The sequence below is a fragment of the Astatotilapia calliptera genome, chromosome 3 (genome assembly GCF_964374335.1).
Source record: "Astatotilapia calliptera chromosome 3, fAstCal68.1, whole genome shotgun sequence".
Classification (NCBI taxonomy): Eukaryota; Metazoa; Chordata; class Actinopteri; order Cichliformes; family Cichlidae; genus Astatotilapia; species Astatotilapia calliptera.
In genome coordinates, this window is record NC_137424.1 from 21,870,529 (window position 1) to 21,889,846 (window position 19,318).

The 19,318-nt window shown below is 58.1% G+C and overlaps 7 non-coding genes and 2 pseudogenes across 7 annotated transcripts; all 9 read right to left on the reverse strand.

The window, feature by feature from the left end:
- Positions 1 to 3,588: 3,588 nt before the first annotated feature.
- LOC145426811 (5S ribosomal RNA) lies at positions 3,589 to 3,707 on the reverse strand. Its single transcript, XR_013907530.1, has one exon. It is a non-coding gene; the product is annotated as a 5S ribosomal RNA (ribosomal RNA).
- Positions 3,708 to 6,422: 2,715 nt separating this feature from the next.
- Positions 6,423 to 6,541, reverse strand: LOC145426295 (5S ribosomal RNA). The gene has a single exon (XR_013907004.1). It is a non-coding gene; the product is annotated as a 5S ribosomal RNA (ribosomal RNA).
- Positions 6,542 to 8,461: 1,920 nt separating this feature from the next.
- On the reverse strand, positions 8,462 to 8,580 carry LOC145427333 (5S ribosomal RNA; annotated as a pseudogene).
- Positions 8,581 to 9,793: 1,213 nt separating this feature from the next.
- Positions 9,794 to 9,912, reverse strand: LOC145426863 (5S ribosomal RNA). The gene has a single exon (XR_013907584.1). It is a non-coding gene; the product is annotated as a 5S ribosomal RNA (ribosomal RNA).
- A 1,056-nt stretch (positions 9,913 to 10,968) lies between these two features.
- Positions 10,969 to 11,087, reverse strand: LOC145426296 (5S ribosomal RNA). Its single transcript, XR_013907005.1, has one exon. It is a non-coding gene; the product is annotated as a 5S ribosomal RNA (ribosomal RNA).
- Positions 11,088 to 12,851: 1,764 nt separating this feature from the next.
- Positions 12,852 to 12,970, reverse strand: LOC145427400 (5S ribosomal RNA; annotated as a pseudogene).
- Positions 12,971 to 13,866: 896 nt separating this feature from the next.
- On the reverse strand, positions 13,867 to 13,985 carry LOC145427177 (5S ribosomal RNA). The gene has a single exon (XR_013907907.1). It is a non-coding gene; the product is annotated as a 5S ribosomal RNA (ribosomal RNA).
- A 1,912-nt stretch (positions 13,986 to 15,897) lies between these two features.
- LOC145426822 (5S ribosomal RNA) lies at positions 15,898 to 16,016 on the reverse strand. Its single transcript, XR_013907541.1, has one exon. It is a non-coding gene; the product is annotated as a 5S ribosomal RNA (ribosomal RNA).
- Positions 16,017 to 18,731: 2,715 nt separating this feature from the next.
- Positions 18,732 to 18,850, reverse strand: LOC145426297 (5S ribosomal RNA). Its single transcript, XR_013907006.1, has one exon. It is a non-coding gene; the product is annotated as a 5S ribosomal RNA (ribosomal RNA).
- Between the last annotated feature and the right edge of the window lie 468 nt (positions 18,851 to 19,318).

A 19,318-nucleotide genomic window follows, 5' to 3' on the forward strand; every position in this document is an offset into this window, starting at 1 on the left:
GCCAGCAGCCACAGGCCCTGGTGTGGTGTAAGTGGCCTCAATAGCAACTAAGGCCGTGGTGTGGTGTAAGTGGCCTCAGCCAGCAGCCACAGGCCCTGGTGTGGTGTAAGTGGCCTCAGCCAGCAGCCACAGGCCCTGGTGTGGTGTAAGTGGCCTGAGCAAGAGCCACAGGCCCTGGTGTGGTGTAATTGGCCTCAATAGCAACTAAGGCCCTGGTGTGGTGTATGTGGCCTCAGCCAGCAGCCACAGGCCCTGGTGTGGTGTAAGTGGCCTCAGAAGCAAATAAGGCCGTGTTGTGGTGTATGTGGCCTCAGCCAGCAGCCACAGGCCCTGGTGTGGTGTAAGTGGCCTCAATAGCAACTAAGGCCCTGGTGTGGTGTAGGTGGCCTCAGCCAGCAGCACAGGGCCAGGTTTGGTGAAGATGGCCTCGGCCAGAAGCACAGGGTCTGGTGTGATATGAGTGGCCTGAGCAAGAGCCACAGGCCCTGGTGTGGTGTAGGTGGCCTCAGCCAGCAGCCACAGGCCCTTGTGTGGTGTAAGTTGCCTCAGCCAGCAGCCACAGGCCCTGGTGTGGTGTAAGTGCCCTCAGCCAGCAGCCACAGGCCCTGGTGTGGTGTAAGTCACCTCAGCCAGCAGCCACAGGCCCTGGTGTGGTGTAAGTGGCCTCAGCCAGCAGCCACAGGCCCTGGTGTGGTGTAAGTGGACTCAGCCAGTGCCACAGGCCCTGGTGTGGTGTAAGTGGCCTGAGCAAGAGTCACAGACCCTGGTGTGGTGTAATTGGCCTCAATAGCAACTAATGCCCTGGTGTGGTGTAAGTGACCTCAGCCAGCAGCCACAGGCCCTGGTGTGGTGTAAGTGGCCTGAGCCAGCAGCCACAGGCCCTGGTGTGGTGTAAGTGGCCTCAGCCAGCAGCCACAGGCCCTGGTGTGGTGTAAGTGGCCTGAGCAAGAGTCACAGACCCTGGTGTGGTGTAATTGGCCTCAATAGCAACTAATGCCCTGGTGTGGTGTAAGTGACCTCAGCCAGCAGCCACAGGCACTGGTGTGGTGTAAGTGCCCTCAGCCAGCAGCCACAGGCCCTGGTGTGGTGTAAGTGGCCTCAGCCAGCAGCCACAGGCCCTGGTGTGGTGTAAGTGGCCTCAGCCAGCAGCCACAGGCCCTGGTGTGGTGTAAGTGGCCTGAGCAAGAGCCACAGGCCCTGGTGTGGTGTAAGTGGCCTCAGCCAGAAGCCACAGGCACTGGTGTGGTGTAAGTGCCCTCAGCCAGCAGCCACAGGCCCTGGTGTGGTGTAAGTGACCTCAGCCAGCAGCCACAGGCCCTGGTGTGGTGTAAGTGGCCTCAGCCAGCAGCCACAGGCCCTGGTGTGGTGTAAGTGGCCTCAGCCAGTGCCACAGGCCCTGGTGTGGTGTAAGTGGCCTGAGCAAGAGTCACAGACCCTGGTGTGGTGTAATTGGCCTCAATAGCAACTAATGCCCTGGTGTGGTGTGGGTGGCCTCAGCCAGCAGCCACAGGCCCTGGTGTGGTGTAAGTGGCCTCAGCCAGCAGCCACAGGCCCTGGTGTGGTGTAAGTGGCCTGAGCAAGAGCCACAGACCCTGGTGTGGTGTAATTGGCCTCAATAGCAACTAATGCCCTGGTGTGGTGTAAGTGGCCTCAGCCAGCAGCCACAGGCCCTGGTGTGGTGTAAGTGGCCTCAGCCAGCAGCCACAGGCCCTGATGTGGTGTAAGTGGCCCCAGCCGGTCACTCAGGCCCTGGTGTGGTGTAAGTGGCCTCAGCCAGCAGCCACAGGCCCTGATGTGGTGTAAGTGGCCCCAGCCGGTCACTCAGGCCCTGGTGTGGTGTAAGTGGCCTCAGCCAGAGCCACAGGTCCTGGTGTGGTGTAAGTGGCATCAGCCAGTGCCACAGGCCCTGGTGTGGTGTAAGTGGCCTGAGCAAGAGCCACAGACCCTGGTGTGGTGTAATTGGCCTCAATAGCAACTAATGCCCTGGTGTGGTGTAGGTGGCCTCAGCCAGCAGCCACAGGCCCTGGTGTGGTGTAAGTGGCCTCAATAGCAACTAATGCCCTGGTGTGGTGTAAGTGGCCTCATCCAGCAGCCACAGGCCCTGGTGTGGTGTAAGTGGCCTGAGCAAGAGCCACAGACCCTGGTGTGGTGTAATTGGCCTCAATAGCAACTAAGGCCCTGGTGTGGTGTAGGTGGCCTCAGCCAGCAGCCACAGGCCCTGGTGTGGTGTAAGTGGCCTCAGCCAGTGCCACAGGCCCTGGTGTGTAGTAAGTGGCCTCAATAGCAACTAAGGCCCTGGTGTGGTGTATGTGGCCTCAGCCAGCAGCCACAGGCCCTGGTGTGGTGTAAGTGGCCTCAGCCAGCAGCCACAGGCCCTGGTGTGGTGTAAGTGGCCTCAGCCAGCAGCCACAGGCCCTGGTGTGGTGTAAGTGGCCTGAGCAAGAGTCACAGACCCTGGTGTGGTGTAATTGGCCTCAATAGCAACTAAGGCCCTGGTGTGGTGTAAGTGGCCTCAGCCAGAAGCCACAGGCACTGGTGTGGTGTAAGTGGCCTCAGCCAGCAGCCACAGGCCCTGGTGTGGTGTAAGTGGCCTCAGCCAGCAGCCACAGGCCCTGGTGTGGTGTAAGTGGCCTCAGCCAGAGCCACAGGCCCTGGTGTGGTGTAAGTGGCCTCAGCCAGTGCCACAGGCCCTGGTGTGGTGTAAGTGGCCTGAGCAAGAGCCACAGACCCTGGTGTGGTGTAATTGGCCTCAATAGCAACTAAGGCCCTGGTGTGGTGTAAGTGGCCTCAGCCAGTGCCACAGGCCCTGGTGTGGAGTAAGTGGCCTCAATAGCAACTAAGGCCCTGGTGTGGTGTATGTGGCCTCAGCCAGCAGCCACAGGCCCTGGTGTGGTGTAAGTGGCCTCAGAAGCAAATAAGGCCGTGGTGTGGTGTATGTGGCCTCAGCCAGCAGCCACAGGCCCTGGTGTGGTGTAAGTGGCCTCAATAGCAACTAAGGCCGTGGTGTGGTGTAAGTGGCCTCAGCCAGCAGCCACAGGCCCTGGTGTGGTGTAAGTGGCCTCAGCCAGCAGCCACAGGCCCTGGTGTGGTGTAAGTGGCCTGAGCAAGAGCCACAGGCCCTGGTGTGGTGTAATTGGCCTCAATAGCAACTAAGGCCCTGGTGTGGTGTATGTGGCCTCAGCCAGCAGCCACAGGCCCTGGTGTGGTGTAAGTGGCCTCAGAAGCAAATAAGGCCGTGTTGTGGTGTATGTGGCCTCAGCCAGCAGCCACAGGCCCTGGTGTGGTGTAAGTGGCCTCAATAGCAACTAAGGCCCTGGTGTGGTGTAGGTGGCCTCAGCCAGCAGCCACAGGCCCTGGTGTGGTGTAAGTGGCCTCAGCCAGAGCCACAGGCCCTGATGTGGTGTAAGTGGCCCCAGCCGGTCACTCAGGCCCTGGTGTGGTGTAGGTGGCATCAGCTAGCAGCACAAGACATTGGAAAACAGCCAAAAGCAATGTCGTTAATGTGCCCTCATTAATGGGCAGCTGCTTTTGGTCTTTTAATACACCCCTTCTCTGGATCAAAAGCGGTTCAATGACATGAAAAAGAAAGGCTTACAGCACCAGGTATTCCCAGACAGTCTCCCATCCAAGTACTAACCAAGCCCAGCCCTGCTTAGCTTCCGAGATCAGACGAGGTCGGGCGTGTTCAGGGTGGTATGGCCGTAAGCTGCTGGCCCCAGCACAATGTCTCAATTTATGGATTCAACTGATTAGGTGGCAAGTACCTGAAGTTACGAAGACAATCCTATAACCATACATGCATGTTTGCATAATACCATAACCCAAAGGCTCAGTTTGGCATTTATCTAACAGCACAGGCCCTGGATTGTTGAAGATGGCCTCTGGAACCAGCACAGGGCCTGGTGTGTTGTACATGGCCACAGCAAGCAGCACAGGGCCAGGTTTGGTGAAGATGGCCTCGGCCAGAAGCACAGGGTCTGGTGTGATATGAGTGGCCTGAGCAAGAGCCACAGGCCCTGGTGTGGTGTAGGTGGCCTCAGCCAGCAGCCACAGGCCCTTGTGTGGTGTAAGTTGCCTCAGCCAGCAGCCACAGGCCCTGGTGTGGTGTAAGTGCCCTCAGCCAGCAGCCACAGGCCCTGGTGTGGTGTAAGTCACCTCAGCCAGCAGCCACAGGCCCTGGTGTGGTGTAAGTGGCCTCAGCCAGCAGCCACAGGCCCTGGTGTGGTGTAAGTGGACTCAGCCAGTGCCACAGGCCCTGGTGTGGTGTAAGTGGCCTGAGCAAGAGTCACAGACCCTGGTGTGGTGTAATTGGCCTCAATAGCAACTAATGCCCTGGTGTGGTGTAAGTGACCTCAGCCAGCAGCCACAGGCCCTGGTGTGGTGTAAGTGGCCTGAGCAAGAGTCACAGACCCTGGTGTGGTGTAATTGGCCTCAATAGCAACTAATGCCCTGGTGTGGTGTAAGTGACCTCAGCCAGCAGCCACAGGCACTGGTGTGGTGTAAGTGCCCTCAGCCAGCAGCCACAGGCCCTGGTGTGGTGTAAGTGGCCTCAGCCAGCAGCCACAGGCCCTGGTGTGGTGTAAGTGGCCTCAGCCAGCAGCCACAGGCCCTGGTGTGGTGTAAGTGGCCTCAGCCAGCAGCCACAGGCACTGGTGTGGTGTAAGTGCCCTCAGCCAGCAGCCACAGGCCCTGGTGTGGTGTAAGTGGCCTCAGCCAGCAGCCACAGGCCCTGGTGTGGTGTAAGTGGCCTCAGCCAGCAGCCACAGGCCCTGGTGTGGTGTAAGTGGCCTCAGCCAGCAGCCACAGGCACTGGTGTGGTGTAAGTGCCCTCAGCCAGCAGCCACAGGCCCTGGTGTGGTGTAAGTGGCCTCAGCCAGCAGCCACAGGCCCTGGTGTGGTGTAAGTGGCCTGAGCAAGAGTCACAGACCCTGGTGTGGTGTAATTGGCCTCAATAGCAACTAATGCCCTGGTGTGGTGTAAGTGACCTCAGCCAGCAGCCACAGGCACTGGTGTGGTGTAAGTGCCCTCAGCCAGCAGCCACAGGCCCTGGTGTGGTGTAAGTGGCCTCAGCCAGCAGCCACAGGCCCTGGTGTGGTGTAAGTGGCCTCAGCCAGCAGCCACAGGCCCTGGTGTGGTGTAAGTGGCCTGAGCAAGAGCCACAGGCCCTGGTGTGGTGTAAGTGGCCTCAGCCAGAAGCCACAGGCACTGGTGTGGTGTAAGTGCCCTCAGCCAGCAGCCACAGGCCCTGGTGTGGTGTAAGTGACCTCAGCCAGCAGCCACAGGCCCTGGTGTGGTGTAAGTGGCCTCAGCCAGCAGCCACAGGCCCTGGTGTGGTGTAAGTGGCCTCAGCCAGTGCCACAGGCCCTGGTGTGGTGTAAGTGGCCTGAGCAAGAGTCACAGACCCTGGTGTGGTGTAATTGGCCTCAATAGCAACTAATGCCCTGGTGTGGTGTGGGTGGCCTCAGCCAGCAGCCACAGGCCCTGGTGTGGTGTAAGTGGCCTCAGCCAGCAGCCACAGGCCCTGGTGTGGTGTAAGTGGCCTGAGCAAGAGCCACAGACCCTGGTGTGGTGTAATTGGCCTCAATAGCAACTAATGCCCTGGTGTGGTGTAAGTGGCCTCAGCCAGCAGCCACAGGCCCTGGTGTGGTGTAAGTGGCCTCAGCCAGCAGCCACAGGCCCTGATGTGGTGTAAGTGGCCCCAGCCGGTCACTCAGGCCCTGGTGTGGTGTAAGTGGCCTCAGCCAGCAGCCACAGGCCCTGATGTGGTGTAAGTGGCCCCAGCCGGTCACTCAGGCCCTGGTGTGGTGTAAGTGGCCTCAGCCAGAGCCACAGGTCCTGGTGTGGTGTAAGTGGCATCAGCCAGTGCCACAGGCCCTGGTGTGGTGTAAGTGGCCTGAGCAAGAGCCACAGACCCTGGTGTGGTGTAATTGGCCTCAATAGCAACTAATGCCCTGGTGTGGTGTAGGTGGCCTCAGCCAGCAGCCACAGGCCCTGGTGTGGTGTAAGTGGCCTCAATAGCAACTAATGCCCTGGTGTGGTGTAAGTGGCCTCATCCAGCAGCCACAGGCCCTGGTGTGGTGTAAGTGGCCTGAGCAAGAGCCACAGACCCTGGTGTGGTGTAATTGGCCTCAATAGCAACTAAGGCCCTGGTGTGGTGTAGGTGGCCTCAGCCAGCAGCCACAGGCCCTGGTGTGGTGTAAGTGGCCTCAGCCAGCAGCCACAGGCCCTGATGTGGTGTAAGTGGCCCCAGCCGGTCACTCAGGCCCTGGTGTGGTGTAGGTGGCATCAGCTAGCAGCACAAGACATTGGAAAACAGCCAAAAGCAATGTCGTTAATGTGCCCTCATTAATGGGCAGCTGCTTTTGGTCTTTTAATACACCCCTTCTCTGGATCAAAAGCGGTTCAATGACATGAAAATGAAAGGCTTACAGCACCAGGTATTCCCAGGCAGTCTCCCATCCAAGTACTAACCAAGCCCAGCCCTGCTTAGCTTCCGAGATCAGACGAGGTCGGGCGTGCTCAGGGTGGTATGGCCGTAAGCTGCTGGCCCCAGCACAATGTCTCAATTTATGGATTCAACTGATTAGGTGGCAAGTACCTGAAGTTACGAAGACAATCCTTTAACCATACCTGCATGTTTGCATAATACCCTAACCCAAAGGCTCAGTTTAGCATTTATCTAACAGCACAGGCCCTGGATTGTTGAAGATGGCCTCTGGAACCAGCACAGGGCCTGGTGTGTTGTACATGGCCACAGCTAGCAGCACAGGGCCTGGTTTGGTGAAGATGGCCTCGGCCAGAAGCGCAGGGCCTGGTGTGATGTGAGTGGCCTGAGCAAGAGCCACAGGCCCTGGTGTGGTGTAAGTGGCCTCAGCCAGCAGCCACAGGCACTGGTGTGGTGTAAGTGGCTTCAGCCAGCAGCCACAGGCCCTGGTGTGGTGTAAGTGGCCTCAGCCAGCAGCCACAGGCCCTGGTGTGGTGTAAGTGGCCTCAGCCAGCAGCCACAGGCCCTGGTGTGGTGTAAGTGGCCTCAGCCAGAGCCACAGGCCCTGGTGTGGTGTAAGTGGCCTCAGCCAGTGCCACAGGCCCTGGTGTGGTGTAAGTGGCCTGAGCAAGAGCCACAGACCCTGGTGTGGTGTAATTGGCCTCAATAGCAACTAATGCCCTGGTGTGGTGTAGGTGGCCTCAGCCAGCAGCCACAGGCCCTGGTGTGGTGTAAGTGGCCTCAGCCAGCAGCCACAGGCCCTGGTGTGGTGTAAGTGGCCTCAGCCAGTGCCACAGGCCCTGGTGTGGTGTAATTGGCCTCAATAGCAACTAAGGCCCTGGTGTTGTGTATGTGGCCTCAGCCAGCAGCCACAGGCCCTGGTGTGGTGTAAGTGGCCTCAATAGCAACTAAGGCCCTGGTGTGGTGTAAGTGGCCTCCGCCAGCAGCCACAGGCCCTGGTGTGGTGTAAGTGGCCTCAGCCAGCAGCCACAGGCCCTGGTGTGGTGTAAGTGGCCTGAGCAAGAGCCACAGGCCCTGGTGTGGTGTAATTGGCCTCAATAGCAACTAAGGCCCTGGTGTGGTGTATGTGGCCTCAGCCAGCAGCCACAGGCCCTGGTGTGGTGTAAGTGGCCTCAGAAGCAAATAAGGCCGTGGTGTGGTGTATGTGGCCTCAGCCAGGAGCCACAGGCCCTGGTGTGGTGTAAGTGGCCTCAATAGCAACTAAGGCCCTGGTGTGGTGTAAGTGGCCTCAGCCAGCAGCCACAGGCCTTGGTGTGGTGTAAGTCGCCTCAGCCAGAAGCCACAGGCACTGGTGTGGTGTAAGTGGCCTCAGCCAGCAGCCACAGGCCCTGGTGTGGTGTAAGTGGCCTCAGCCAGCAGCCACAGGCCCTGGTGTGGTGTAAGTGGCCTCAGCCAGCAGCCACAGGCCCTGGTGTGGTGTAAGTGGCCTCAGCCAGTGCCACAGGCCCTGGTGTGGTGTAAGTGGCCTGAGCAAGAGCCACAGACCCTTGTGTGGTGTAATTGGCCTCAATAGCAACTAATGCACTGGTGTGGTGTAAGTGGCCTCAGCCAGCAGCCACAGGCCCTGGTGTGGTGTAAGTGGCCTCAGCCAGTGCCACAGGCCCTGGTGTGGTGTAAGTGGCCTGAGCAAGAGCCACAGACCCTGGTGTGGTGTAATTGGCCTCAATAGCAACTAATGCCCTGGTGTGGTATAAGTGGCCTCAGCCAGCAGCCACAGGCCCTGGTGTGGTGTAAGTGGCCTCAGCCAGCAGCCACAGGCCCTGATGTGGTGTAAGTGGCCCCAGCCGGTCACTCAGGCCCTGGTGTGGTGTATGTGGCATCAGCTAGCAGCACAAGACATTGGAAAACAGCCAAAAGCAATGTCGTTAATGTGCCCTCATTAATGGGCAGCTGCTTTTGGTTTATTAATACACCCCTTCTCTGGATCAAAAGCGGTTCAATGACATGAAAATGAAAGGCTTACAGCACCAGGTATTCCCAGGCATACTCCCATCCAAGTACTAACCAAGCCCAGCCCTGCTTAGCTTCCGAGATCAGACGAGGTCGGGGGTGCTCAGGGTGGTATGGCCGTAAGCTGCTGGCCCCAGCACAATGTCTCAATTTATGGATTCAACTGATTAGGTGGCAAGTACCTGAAGTTACGAAGAAAATCCTATAACCATACCTGCATGTTTGCATAATACCCTAACCCAAAGGCTCAGTTTAGCATTTATCCAACAGCACAGGCCCTGGATTGTTGAAGATGGCCTCAGGAACCAGAACAGGGCCTGGTGTGTTGTACATGACCAAAGCTAGCAGCACAGGGCCTGGTTTGGTGAAGATGGCCTCGGCCAGAAGCACAGGGCCTGGTGTGATATGAGTGGCCTGAGCAAGAGCCACAGGCCCTGGTGTGGAGTAAGTGGCCTGAGCAAGAGCCACAGGCCCTGGTGTGGTGTAAGTGGCCTTAGCAAGAGCAACAGGCCCTGGTGTGGAGTAAGTGGCCTCAGCCAGCAGCCACAGGCCCTGGTGTGGTGTAAGTGGCCTCAGAAGCAAATAAGGCCGTGGTGTGGTGTATGTGGCCTCAGCCAGCAGCCACAGGCCCTGGTGTGGTGTAAGTGGCCTCAATAGCAACTAAGGCCCTGGTGTGGTGTAAGTGGCCTCAGCCAGCAGCCACAGGCCTTGGTGTGGTGTAAGTCGCCTCATCCAGCAGCCACAGGCCCTGGTGTGGTGTAAGCGGCCTCAGCCAGAGCCACAGGCCCTGGTGTGGTGTAAGTGGCCGCAGCCGGTCACTCAGGCCCTGGTGTGGTGTAGGTGGCCTCAATAGCAACTAATGCCCTGGTGTGGTGTAAGTGGCCTCAGCCAGCAGCCACAGGCCCTCGTGTGGTGTAAGTGGCCTCAGCCAGCAGCCACAGGCCCTGGTGTGGTGTAAGTGGCCGCAGCCGGTCACTCAGGCCCTGGTGTGGTGTAGGTGGCCTCAGCCAGCAGCCACAGGCCCTGGTGTGGTGTAGGTGGCCTCAGCCAGCAGCCACAGGCCCTGGTGTGGTGTAAGTCGCCTCATCCAGCAGCCACAAGCCCTGGTGTGGTGTAAGTGGCCTCAGCCAGAGCCACAGGCCCTGATGTGGTGTAAGTGGCCCCAGCCGGTCACTCAGGCCCTGGTGTGGTGTAGGTGGCATCAGCTAGCAGCACAAGACATTGGAAAACAGCCAAAAGCAGTGTCGTTAATGTGCCCTCATTAATGGGCAGCTGCTTTTGGTCTTTTAATACACCCCTTCTCTGGATCAAAAGCAGTTCAATGACATGAAAATGAAAGGCTTACAGCACCAGGTATTCCAAGGAAGTCTCCCATCCAAGTACTAACCAAGCCCAGCCCTGCTTAGCTTCCGAGATCAGACGAGGTCGGGCGTCCTCAGGGTGGTATGGCCGTAAGCTGCTGGCCCCAGCACAATGTCTCAATTTATGGATTCAACTGATTAGGTGGCAAGTACCTGAAGTTACGAAGACAATCCTATAACCATAACTGCATGTTTGCATAATACCCTAACCCAAAGGCTCAGTTTGGCATTTATCCAACAGCACAGGCCCTGGATTGTTGAAGATGGCCTCTGGAACCAGCACAGGGCCTGGTGTGTTGTACATGGCCACAGCTAGCAGCACAGGGCCTGGTTGGGTGAAGATGGCCTCGGCCAGAAGCACAGGGTCTGGTGTGATATGAGTGGCCTGAGCCAGAGCCACAGGCCCTGGTGTGGTGTAAGTGTCCTCAGCCAGCAGCCACAGGCCCTGGTGTGGTGTAAGTGGCCTCAGCCAGCAGCCACAGGCCCTGGTGTGGTGTAAGTGGCCTCAGCCAGTGCCACAGGCCCTGGTGTGGTGTAATTGGCCTCAATAGCAACTAAGGCCCTGGGGTGGTGTATGTGGCCTCAGCCAGCAGCCACAGGCCCTGGTGTGGTGTACATGGCCACAGCCAGCAGCCACAGGCCCTGGTGTGGTGTAAGTGGCCTTAATAGCAACTAAGGCCCTGGTGTGGTGTAAGTGGCCTCAGCCAGCAGCCACAGGCCTTGGTGTGGTGTAAGTCGCCTCATCCAGCAGCCACAGGCCCTGGTGTGGTGTAAGTGGCCTCAGCCAGCAGCCACAGGCCCTGGTGTGGTGTAAGTGGCCTCAGCCAGTGCCACAGGCCCTGGTGTGGTGTAAGTGGCCTGAGCAAGAGCCACAGACCCTGGTGTGGTGTAATTGGCCTCAATAGCAACTAATGCCCTGGTGTGGTGTAAGTGGCCTCAGCCAGCAGCCACAGGCCCTGATGTGGTGTAAGTGGCCCCAGCCGGTCACTCAGGCCCTGGTGTGGTGTAGGTGGCATCAGCTAGCAGCACAAGACATTGGAAAACAGCCAAAAGCAATGTCGTTAATGTGCCCTCATTAATGGGCAGCTGCTTTTGGTCTTTTAATACACCCCTTCTCTGGATCAAAAGCGGTTCAATGACATGAAAATGAAAGGCTTACAGCACCAGGTATTCCCAGGCAGTCTCCCATCCAAGTACTAACCAAGCCCAGCCCTGCTTAGCTTCCGAGATCAGACGAGGTCGGGCGTGCTCAGGGTGGTATGGCCGTAAGCTGCTGGCCCCAGCACAATGTCTCAATTTATGGATTCAACTGATTAGGTGGCAAGTACCTGAAGTTACGAAGACAATCCTTTAACCATACCTGCATGTTTGCATAATACCCTAACCCAAAGGCTCAGTTTAGCATTTATCTAACAGCACAGGCCCTGGATTGTTGAAGATGGCCTCAGGAACCAGCACAGGGCCTGGTGTGTTGTACATGGCCACAGCTAGCAGCACAGGGCCTGGTTTGGTGAAGATGGCCTCGGCCAGAAGCGCAGGGCCTGGTGTGATGTGAGTGGCCTGAGCAAGAGCCACAGGCCCTGGTGTGGTGTAAGTCGCCTCAGCCAGAAGCCACAGGCACTGGTGTGGTGTAAGTGGCCTCAGCCAGCAGCCACAGGCCCTGGTGTGGTGTAAGTGGCCTCAGCCAGCAGCCACAGGCCCTGGTGTGGTGTAAGTGGCCTCAGCCAGCAGCCACAGGCCCTGGTGTGGTGTAAGTGGCCTCAGCCAACAGCCACAGGCCCTGGTGTGGTGTAAGTGGCCTCAGCCAGAGCCACAGGCCCTGGTGTGGTGTAAGTGGCCTCAGCCAGTGCCACAGGCCCTGGTGTGGTGTAAGTGGCCTGAGCAAGAGCCACAGACCCTGGTGTGGTGTAATTGGCCTCAATAGCAACTAATGCCCTGGTGTGGTGTAGGTGGCCTCAGCCAGCAGCCACAGGCCCTGGTGTGGTGTAAGTGGCCTCAGCCAGTGCCACAGGCCCTGGTGTGGTGTAAGTGGCCTGAGCAAGAGTCACAGACCCTGGTGTGGTGTAATTGGCCTCAATAGCAACTAATGCCCTGGTGTGGTGTAGGTGGCCTCAGCCAGCAGCCACAGGCCCTGGTGTGGTGTAAGTGGCCTCAGCCAGCAGCCACAGGCCCTGGTGTGGTGTAAGTGGCCTCAATAGCAACTAAGGCCCTGGTGTGGTGTAAGTGGCCTCAGCCAGCAGCCACAGGCCCTGGTGTGGTGTAAGTGGCCTCAGAAGTAAATAAGGCCCTGGTGTGGTGTAAGTGGCCTCAGCCAGCAGCACAGGGCCTTGTGTCTTGTACATGGCCACAGCAAGCAGCACTGGGCCAGGTTTGGTGAAGATGGCCTTGGCCAGAAGCACAGGGTCTGGTGTGATATGAGTGGCCTGAGCAAGAGCCACAGGCCCTGGTGTGGTGTAAGTGGCCTCAGCCAGAAGCCACAGGCCCTGGTGTGGTGTAGGTGGCCTCAGCCAGCAGCCACAGGCCCTTGTGTGGTGTAAGTGGCCTCAGCCAGCAGCCACAGGCCCTGGTGTGGTGTAAGTGGCCTCAGCCAGCAGCCACAGGCCCTGGTGTGGTGTAAGTGGCCTCAGCCAGCAGCCACAGGCCCTGGTGTGGTGTAAGTGGCCTGAGCAAGAGCTACAGACCCTGGTGTGGTGTAATTGGCCTCAATAGCAACTAAGGCCCTGGTGTGGTGTAGGTGGCCTCAGCCAGCAGCCACAGGCCCTGGTGTGGTGTAAGTGGCCTCAGCCAGCAGCCACAGGCCCTGGTGTGGTGTAAGTGGCCTCAGCCAGAGCCACAGGCCCTGATGTGGTGTAAGTGGCCCCAGCCGGTCACTCAGGCCCTGGTGTGGTGTAGGTGGCATCAGCTAGCAGCACAAGACATTGGAAAAGAGCCAAAAGCAATGTCGTTAATGTGCCCTCATTAATGGGCAGCTGCTTTTGGTCTTTTAATACACCCCTTCTCTGGATCAAAAGCGGTTCAATGACATGAAAATGAAAGTCTTACAGCACCAGGTATTCCAAGGAAGTCTCCCATCCAAGTACTAACCAAGCCCAGCCCGGCTTAGTTTCCGAGATCAGACGAGGTCGGGCGTGCTCAGGGTGGTATGGCCGTAAGCTGCTGGCCCCAGCACAATGTCTCAATTTATGGATTCAAGTGATTAGGTGGCAAGTACCTGAAGTTACGAAGACAATCCTATAACCATACCTGCATGTTTGCATAATACCCTAACCCAAAGGCTCAGTTTAGCATTTATCCAACAGCACAGGCCCTGGATTGTTGAAGATGGCCTCAGGAACCAGAACAGGGCCTGGTGTGTTGTACATGGCCACAGCTAGCAGCAGAGGGCCTGGTTTGGGGAAGATGGCCTCGGCCAGAAGCACAGGGCCTGGTGTGATATGAGTGGCCTGAGCAAGAGCCACAGGCCCTGGTGTGGTGTAAGTGGCCTGAGCAAGAGCCACAGGCCCTGGTGTGGAGTAAGTGGCCTGAGCAAGAGCCACAGGCCCTGGTGTGGTGTAAGTGGCCTGAGCAAGACCACAGGCCCTGGTGTGGTGTAATTGGCCTCAATAGCAACTAAGGCCCTGGTGTGGTGTATGTGGCCTCAGCCAGCAGCCACAGGCCCTGGTGTGGTGTAAATGGCCTCAGAAGCAAATAAGGCCGTGGTGTGGTGTATGTGACCTCAGCCAGGAGCCACAGGCCCTGGTGTGGTGTAAGTGGCCTCAGCCAGCAGCCACAGGCCCTGGTGTGGTGTAAGTGGCCTCAGCAAGCAGCCACAGGCCCTGGTGTGGTGTAAGTGGCCTCAGCCAGAGCCACAGGCCCTGATGTGGTGTAAGTGGCCCCAGCCGGTCACTCAGGCCCTGGTGTGGTGTAGGTGGCATCAGCTAGCAGCACAAGACATTGGAAAAGAGCCAAAAGCAATGTCGTTAATGTGCCCTCATTAATGGGCAGCTGCTTTTGGTCTTTTAATACACCCCTTCTCTGGATCAAAAGCGGTTCAATGACATGAAAATGAAAGGCTTACAGCACCAGGTATTCCAAGGAAGTCTCCCATCCAAGTACTAACCAAGCCCAGTCCTGCTTAGCTTCCGAGATCAGACGAGGTCGGGCGTGCTCAGGGTGGTATGGCCGTAAGCTGCTGGCTCCAGCACAATGTCTCAATTTATGGATTCAAGTGATTAGGTGGCAAGTACCTGAAGTTACGAAGACAATCCTATAACCATACCTGCATGTTTGCATAATACCCTAACCCAAAGGCTCAGTTTAGCATTTATCCAACAGCACAGGCCCTGGATTGTTGAAGATGGCCTCAGGAACCAGAACAGGGCCTGGTGTGTTGTACATGGCCACAGCTAGCAGCACAGGGCCTGGTTTGGTGAAGATGGCCTCGGCCAGAAGCACAGGGCCTGGTGTGATATGAGTGGCCTGAGCAAGAGCCACAGGCCCTGGTGTGGTGTAAGTGGCCTGAGCAAGAGCCACAGGCCCTGGTGTGGTGTAAGTGGCCTGAGCAAGAGCCACAGGCCCTGGTGTGGAGTAAGTGGCCTGTGCAAGAGCCACAGGCCCTGGTGTGGTGTAAGTGGCCTGAGCAAGACCACAGGCCCTGGTGTGGTGTAATTGGCCTCAATAGCAACTAAGGCCCTGGTGTGGTGTAGGTGGCCTCAGCCAGCAGCCACAGGCCCTGGTGTGGTGTAAGTGGCCTCAGCCAGTGCCACAGGCCCTGGTGTGTAGTAAGTGGCCTCAATAGCAACTAAGGCCCTGGTGTGGTGTATGTGGCCTCAGCCAGCAGCCACAGGCCCTGGTGTGGTGTAAGTGGCCTCAGCCAGCAGCCACAGGCCCTGGTGTGGTGTAAGTGGCCTCAGCCAGCAGCCACAGGCCCTGGTGTGGTGTAAGTGGCCTGAGCAAGAGTCACAGACCCTGGTGTGGTGTAATTGGCCTCAATAGCAACTAAGGCCCTGGTGTGGTGTAAGTGGCCTCAGCCAGAAGCCACAGGCACTGGTGTGGTGTAAGTGGCCTCAGCCAGCAGCCACAGGCCCTGGTGTGGTGTAAGTGGCCTCAGCCAGCAGCCACAGGCCCTGGTGTGGTGTAAGTGGCCTCAGCCAGAGCCACAGGCCCTGGTGTGGTGTAAGTGGCCTCAGCCAGTGCCACAGGCCCTGGTGTGGTGTAAGTGGCCTGAGCAAGAGCCACAGACCCTGGTGTGGTGTAATTGGCCTCAATAGCAACTAAGGCCCTGGTGTGGTGTAAGTGGCCTCAGCCAGTGCCACAGGCCCTGGTGTGGAGTAAGTGGCCTCAATAGCAACTAAGGCCCTGGTGTGGTGTATGTGGCCTCAGCCAGCAGCCACAGGCCCTGGTGTGGTGTAAGTGGCCTCAGAAGCAAATAAGGCCGTGGTGTGGTGTATGTGGCCTCAGCCAGCAGCCACAGGCCCTGGTGTGGTGTAAGTGGCCTCAATAGCAACTAAGGCCGTGGTGTGGTGTAAGTGGCCTCAGCCAGCAGCCACAGGCCCTGGTGTGGTGTAAGTGGCCTCAGCCAGCAGCCACAGGCCCTGGTGTGGTGTAAGTGGCCTGAGCAAGAGCCACAGGCCCTGGTGTGGTGTAATTGGCCTCAATAGCAACTAAGGCCCTGGTGTGGTGTATGTGGCCTCAGCCAGCAGCCACAGGCCCTGGTGTGGTGTAAGTGGCCTCAGAAGCAAATAAGGCCGTGTTGTGGTGTATGTGGCCTCAGCCAGCAGCCACAGGCCCTGGTGTGGTGTAAGTGGCCTCAATAGCAACTAAGGCCCTGGTGTGGTGTAGGTGGCCTCAGCCAGCAGCCACAGGCCCTGGTGTGGTGTAAGTGGCCTCAGCCAGAGCCACAGGCCCTGATGTGGTGTAAGTGGCCCCAGCCGGTCACTCAGGCCCTGGTGTGGTGTAGGTGGCATCAGCTAGCAGCACAAGACATTGGAAAACAGCCAAAAGCAATGTCGTTAATGTGCCCTCATTAATGGGCAGCTGCTTTTGGTCTTTTAATACACCCCTTCTCTGGATCAAAAGCGGTTCAATGACATGAAAAAGAAAGGCTTACAGCACCAGGTATTCCCAGACAGTCTCCCATCCAAGTACTAACCAAGCCCAGCCCTGCTTAGCTTCCGAGATCAGACGAGGTCGGGCGTGTTCAGGGTGGTATGGCCGTAAGCTGCTGGCCCCAGCACAATGTCTCAATTTATGGATTCAACTGATTAGGTGGCAAGTACCTGAAGTTACGAAGACAATCCTATAACCATACATGCATGTTTGCATAATACCATAACCCAAAGGCTCAGTTTGGCATTTATCTAACAGCACAGGCCCTGGATTGTTGAAGATGGCCTCTGGAACCAGCACAGGGCCTGGTGTGTTGTACATGGCCACAGCAAGCAGCACAGGGCCAGGTTTGGTGAAGATGGCCTCGGCCAGAAGCACAGGGTCTGGTGTGATATGAGTGGCCTGAGCAAGAGCCACAGGCCCTGGTGTGGTGTAGGTGGCCTCAGCCAGCAGCCACAGGCCCTTGTGTGGTGTAAGTTGCCTCAGCCAGCAGCCACAGGCCCTGGTGTGGTGTAAGTGCCCTCAGCCAGCAGCCACAGGCCCTGGTGTGGTGTAAGTCACCTCAGCCAGCAGCCACAGGCCCTGGTGTGGTGTAAGTGGCCTCAGCCAGCAGCCACAGGCCCTGGTGTGGTGTAAGTGGACTCAGCCAGTGCCACAGGCCCTGGTGTGGTGTAAGTAGCCTGAGCAAGAGTCACAGACCCTGGTGTGGTGTAATTGGCCTCAATAGCAACTAATGCCCTGGTGTGGTGTAAGTGACCTCAGCCAGCAGCCACAGGCCCTGGTGTGGTGTAAGTGGCCTGAGCAAGAGTCACAGACCCTGGTGTGGTGTAATTGGCCTCAATAGCAACTAATGCCCTGGTGTGGTGTAAGTGACCTCAGCCAGCAGCCACAGGCACTGGTGTGGTGTAAGTGCCCTCAGCCAGCAGCCACAGGCCCTGGTGTGGTGTAAGTGGCCTCAGCCAGCAGCCACAGGCCCTGGTGTGGTGTAAGTGGCCTCAGCCAGCAGCCACAGGCCCTGGTGTGGTGTAAGTGGCCTCAGCCAGCAGCCACAGGCACTGGTGTGGTGTAAGTGCCCTCAGCCAGCAGCCACAGGCCCTGGTGTGGTGTAAGTGGCCTCAGCCAGCAGCCACAGGCCCTGGTGTGGTGTAAGTGGCCTCAGCCAGCAGCCACAGGCCCTGGTGTGGTGTAAGTGGCCTCAGCCAGCAGCCACAGGCACTGGTGTGGTGTAAGTGCCCTCAGCCAGCAGCCACAGGCCCTGGTGTGGTGTAAGTGGCCTCAGCCAGCAGCCACAGGCCCTGGTGTGGTGTAAGTGGCCTGAGCAAGAGTCACAGACCCTGGTGTGGTGTAATTGGCCTCAATAGCAACTAATGCCCTGGTGTGGTGTAAGTGACCTCAGCCAGCAGCCACAGGCACTGGTGTGGTGTAAGTGCCCTCAGCCAGCAGCCACAGGCCCTGGTGTGGTGTAAGTGGCCTCAGCCAGCAGCCACAGGCCCTGGTGTGGTGTAAGTGGCCTCAGCCAGCAGCCACAGGCCCTGGTGTGGTGTAAGTGGCCTGAGCAAGAGCCACAGGCCCTGGTGTGGTGTAAGTGGCCTCAGCCAGAAGCCACAGGCACTGGTGTGGTGTAAGTGCCCTCAGCCAGCAGCCACAGGCCCTGGTGTGGTGTAAGTGACCTCAGCCAGCAGCCACAGGCCCTGGTGTGGTGTAAGTGGCCTCAGCCAGCAGCCACAGGCCCTGGTGTGGTGTAAGTGGCCTCAGCCAGTGCCACAGGCCCTGGTGTGGTGTAAGTGGCCTGAGCAAGAGTCACAGACCCTGGTGTGGTGTAATTGGCCTCAATAGCAACTAATGCCCTGGTGTGGTGTGGGTGGCCTCAGCCAGCAGCCACAGGCCCTGGTGTGGTGTAAGTGGCCTCAGCCAGCAGCCACAGGCCCTGGTGTGGTGTAAGTGGCCTGAGCAAGAGCCACAGACCCTGGTGTGGTGTAATTGGCCTCAATAGCAACTAATGCCCTGGTGTGGTGTAAGTGGCCTCAGCCAGCAGCCACAGGCCCTGGTGTGGTGTAAGTGGCCTCAGCCAGCAGCCACAGGCCCTGATGTGGTGTAAGTGGCCCCAGCCGGTCACTCAGGCCCTGGTGTGGTGTAAGTGGCCTCAGCCAGCAGCCACAGGCCCTGATGTGGTGTAAGTGGCCCCAGCCGGTCACTCAGGCCCTGGTGTGGTGTAAGTGGCCTCAGCCAGAGCCACAGGTCCTGGTGTGGTGTAAGTGGCATCAGCCAGTGCCACAGGCCCTGGTGTGGTGTAAGTGGCCTGAGCAAGAGCCACAGACCCTGGTGTGGTGTAATTGGCCTCAATAGCAACTAATGCCCTGGTGTGGTGTAGGTGGCCTCAGCCAGCAGCCACAGGCCCTGGTGTGGTGTAAGTGGCCTCAATAGCAACTAATGCCCTGGTGTGGTGTAAGTGGCCTCATCCAGCAGCCACAGGCCCTGGTGTGGTGTAAGTGGCCTGAGCAAGAGCCACAGACCCTGGTGTGGTGTAATTGGCCTCAATAGCAACTAAGGCCCTGGTGTGGTGTAGGTGGCCTCAGCCAGCAGCCACAGGCCCTGGTGTGGTGTAAGTGGCCTCAGCCAGCAGCCACAGGCCCTGATGTGGTGTAAGTGGCCCCAGCCGGTCACTCAGGCCCTGGTGTGGTGTAGGTGGCATCAGCTAGCAGCACAAGACATTGGAAAACAGCCAAAAGCAATGTCGTTAATGTGCCCTCATTAATGGGCAGCTGCTTTTGGTCTTTTAATACACCCCTTCTCTGGATCAAAAGCGGTTCAATGACATGAAAATGAAAGGCTTACAGCACCAGGTATTCCCAGGCAGTCTCCCATCCAAGTACTAACCAAGCCCAGCCCTGCTTAGCTTCCGAGATCAGACGAGGTCGGGCGTGCTCAGGGTGGTATGGCCGTAAGCTGCTGGCCCCAGCACAATGTCTCAATTTATGGATTCAACTGATTAGGTGGCAAGTACCTGAAGTTACGAAGACAATCCTTTAACCATACCTGCATGTTTGCATAATACCCTAACCCAAAGGCTCAGTTTAGCATTTATCTAACAGCACAGGCCCTGGATTGTTGAAGATGGCCTCTGGAACCAGCACAGGGCCTGGTGTGTTGTACATGGCCACAGCTAGCAGCACAGGGCCTGGTTTGGTGAAGATGGCCTCGGCCAGAAGCGCAGGGCCTGGTGTGATGTGAGTGGCCTGAGCAAGAGCCACAGGCCCTGGTGTGGTGTAAGTGGCCTCAGCCAGCAGCCACAGGCACTGGTGTGGTGTAAGTGGCTTCAGCCAGCAGCCACAGGCCCTGGTGTGGTGTAAGTGGCCTCAGCCAGCAGCCACAGGCCCTGGTGTGGTGTAAGTGGCCTCAGCCAGCAGCCACAGGC